Source organism: Rutilus rutilus (genome assembly GCF_951802725.1).
Source record: "Rutilus rutilus genome assembly, chromosome: 4".
NCBI lineage: Eukaryota > Metazoa > Chordata > Actinopteri > Cypriniformes > Leuciscidae > Rutilus > Rutilus rutilus.
Window position 1 is genome coordinate 24,009,660 of NC_140212.1, and position 4,437 is coordinate 24,014,096.

Consider the following 4,437-nt stretch of genomic DNA (forward strand, 5'->3'; position numbering starts at 1 on the left):
CTCCCTATTAATTTCAAGGCTACATCATCGTTATAATCAAACGTTAGTTTCGTATTAAGCCTTATCTAAATGACGTTAATCAACTTTTCTCATGTTGTCTAATTACCCTGTATACTTTCCAGAGTCATCTTAGGTACGTAAGGAATCCATCATATATTCCTTATTTTGGGGGTTTAGGCTCCGCCCCTGTCCAGACCATCAGGCAGGACCTACCGGCTAACTCACCGACCCAGACGGAGGACAGAGCCCACGCCAAAGAACCGAGACGGAGCTTGTCGAGCATCAATTTTATTCCGTCTGTAATCTTTCACAAATAAATCTATTGCATTCAATAATTCTCTCCTGAGTCTTTTAGGTAGAACTTATCATTCCATGTATAGCTTAAGGTTTTTACATCCTAAACATGAAGCAAATCAAACATTTGATTGCTAATCAGGAGCAAAAGCACTCTCAAGCTTTAGTAAGGCTTTGTGTTGTACAAAGAAATCTTGTTTTGATGGAGGCAGACATCACATTTCTACATACCAATTCTTTCAACAGCATTTGTTAATAACCACCAAAGGGCCGTGGAACTTAATTTTCAAATGTAAAAATTTCTTTTTACTTTTCCCCACATTTAGTTTTGTGCTTTTACTTTTCTGGATTCTGTGATAGATTTTCAGTTCAATCCAGTTTAAGCATGGAAACTATGTGTAATCAAATGGATTTAGTTAAAAGTTTTTAAACAATGCAATTGCATGTAACCATATCTTTTGCTACAACAGCATTTTTACAAGTGGTGGTTTAATCACATATAAGAGCTTTTTGTGGTTGCAGGTGCTTCTGGTGTGAGACGATGGAGTTGCATCACGTAACGTTAAATTGAAGTTCTAAATTTGTAAAATTATACATTTTATAGTTTAATAAACATACTCTCCCAGATAAACCTACTGTATTGCAGCTGTTGAGAGGACAATTCTGGAGACACTAAATGAACTGGACAAGAAGATCAATCACCTGACTTCAGTGGTTTAGTCCTTGCAGGTAACAGCCATTTCAATGCCGCAATGCTGGTGGTGGACAGTGAAGATGATGTCTTTCCTCTTTTATTATTACAGGACATTGTAAACAAATCAGACTAATTGCCGGTTGTGATCTCTCATTTCTATTTTACAATAAAATAATTAATATTTGACCCAGGCTATCTCTTGACTAATTTTGGCAGTCACACTAAATTAATCCGAAACTGATTAAAATCAGATAGACCTGAGAGGAAGAATAAATAAATGTCTTATTTTATGTTATTTTACGCAGTAAATGCGTAATTTTTGAATGGTCAGATTGGCTCCATGTGCTCTTATATAAGCATGGAAAATATGCTCGTCAGGACTATTTGAAGATAATTTAATTGATACTGACACAATATGGCTAGGGTAGTCCGGGATGTATGTTTTATATCCTTGCCCAAAAACATAGGAACCCAGCTAAATGAAAACTATTTTGCGGATTTAATTAACTGTGAGTAAAAACAAATGTTATTTGAAAAAATATAACTTATTTTGTTTCACCTTTTTTAACGTACAGGAGCAGCGATGAAGAATCCCGTACTTCTGTTGCCAACAGAAGCAGAGGCAGAAAAGCACATTTAAAGGAACCGTATGTAAGATTGTGGCCAAAACTGGTACTGCAATCACTTTCAAATTACTGTAGAGCGGTGTATCCCCTCCCCCTCCCCCCTGACTCGAGGTTGCCAGTTAGGCTGCAGGATCCAGCAGGAGCGTAGGCTGCTACAAGGACCTTCCAAAGGCAAGTGAGGAGTCCTACACAGTAAGTTTTTTTTTTCTGTCAATTATGTTTATGCTTCATGAGAGATGTTTTGCGTATTTCGGATTCATAACGAGGTCTTTTAGGTTTTGTAACGTTGGACATTTTTTATCCGACACGTTTGTAGCTGCAGCTGTGGTAACTAGAGCAGATCTGGCAACCCGGATGCCGAAACACTACTGACTTCGTGATTAGTAGATAGGTGGAGGGTGGCGCATCAGGCCAAAACACAACATGACAACATCAACATCAGTTGAGGGCTGCAACTTCACTTTTAAATGACAATATCCTGGCCGGACTACTGTTGTCAGTGATATAAGTATTTGAAATGAACATGATTTCTTAATGTCTAGTAACATATCAGGGCCATTTTATGATTAATTGAAATACATTTCTTACATACGGTTCCTTTAAGATGATCTCCGCTTGGCCCCAGGAAGAATGTCCTCTTAAAGCCACTTGTGTTCATTTTTATCCATTTTGTTTGTTTATTTCAGAATTTTAAATTATAATAATACTATATAATAAATTAAAGGTTATTTTCATTCACTGATAATAAAATTATTCAAATAATTCTATAACTGTTGTGTTCTTTCATTCTGAGTGGGAATTACTTGGGTTTAGTTATTTATACTTATATATACTTAAGTATATGATATACTTATCATATATGTGTAGAAACATGTATAATTAGTGTAGCTGTAGTTTTTATAAAAAAAAATGTGAGGGAACATGTAAAATGTCTGATTAAAAACAGAATCTTTGCTACATAAAATCAAGATGTCTCACAATGTCTCAAGATCTCTCAGTCAGTGGATGTCATTTGAACGTCTTGACAAGGACGTCTATGCAATGTATTCCAGATGAGCAAACGCCCTAAACAAATACGTCTTTCAGATGAAAACACAACGTATTTATGCTATCTGGGATAGTTAAACCATTGTTAAACCATACTTTACTAAAACCATGGTTAATTTTTGTAAGGGGAAATGTGTGTCGACATTTCATGATGAAATATTAAAAGATGATCCTGCCCCACTTAAACACCCATACAGCTGTCTCTGTTGTCTTATGTCTTCTGCCATAAAAAAAAAAAGCATGTTTAGGGCTCAAAAATGAAAATATGTTTCTCTTTAGCTCCTACAAGCAATGTGAAAGGACTGATGTTTAGATATATGTTTCTCTGGACCAACACTAGCTTGAGCGACACATGCTGGCCTCTAGAAAAAGATTGGTGAGAATTCCCTGAATGAAACAAAAAACCTTGCAAAGAGGTTAGGGCCCGTATTTATCAAGCCTCTGAGAATTACTCACATAAACACTGACTTAAGAGTAAAACAATTATTGGCTCAAAGCTGCGCTTAGTTACCCAGGTAGCCAAAAAGATGTGGGCCAACAAAGCCGGAAGAAATAACTCGGCCCAGTTGCGGTTGCCTTACTCTGGTGAAACACGGAATGAATGACGCGCCAGAATCGGCCCGACTACACTGTGGTGCTGTGCCACAAACAGGGTTTTGGATGACGACATAGGCATGGAGCAATCACTGAATAGATTTCCTTATTTAAGAATATTCTCAGATAAATTCACATCACACGTCACAATAGTGAAATTCCTAAGAGGAGTTTACATTCAACACACATTTGACAAGAGAATACATTATGATATACACATTGGAAATGAAAGATAATCATATTTTCCACCATGTTTTAATTACAAATTTTAAATCGGTGTGCTGTTAACTGACCTGGCTATGGCCTAGATTTTATGATATATTCAGCCACCATGGATTCCAAAAGAAATCCGAACTGGCGGGAGGAAGAAGCGCTACTGCTTGCTGAATTAGTTGAACAACAAAAACATGTTATAAAAGGAAAGTTCAGCCCAACATTGATGCTGGCAAAGATGATTAACTGCTTGTTGTCAAATATTTCAAAAACATTCTTCATCTCTTGAAATATTTGCGCACGTCTCTGTCTCCTCAGTGCGTCACAAGCCTCTACTGGCAACTTCTAACCACTTGAGAGACCTCTCGAGCTGGAGAGAAAGAGTGAATCTTAGCTTTAAATGACTTGTTTTTATACTTGGAGTAAATTTCATGAATTGTCAGCACTTAAGACTAAAATGGCACTTTGAGAAGCTTGCTAAATATGGGCCCAGATGTTTTACAAATGGTACAGCTCAAATGAATACACACACAATCAAAATATTGTTGTGTTTTTAAAGTAGTATAAAGGTTTAATTTGTAATGATAAATAGTGTTTATTGTATAATAGTAAAAGAGTAAAATGGTTTTGCTATGGCTATTTAAAAAATGAATGCATCAAAAAAAGAAAAGAAAGACAAAATGTCTCTGTGCACCCAAACTTGACTGTTTTGCTTTTAGACAAAATCATATTACATATTAGTAATATTATTACTAGTTATTTTTACTACATTAACATATTACTAGACATATTAGATGTGACAGTTAATTGGGCAACATGTGCTTAAAGTTGTAGAATTAAACTGAATAGCTCTGACGTATTTTTATTATCTTAAGGCTCATTGAAATTCCATGCCATGCTTTTTTTGGTGATTTTAGCATGTGATCACTGACAAGTACTTTTATTTTGGTCTAACGATGTCACGTCATA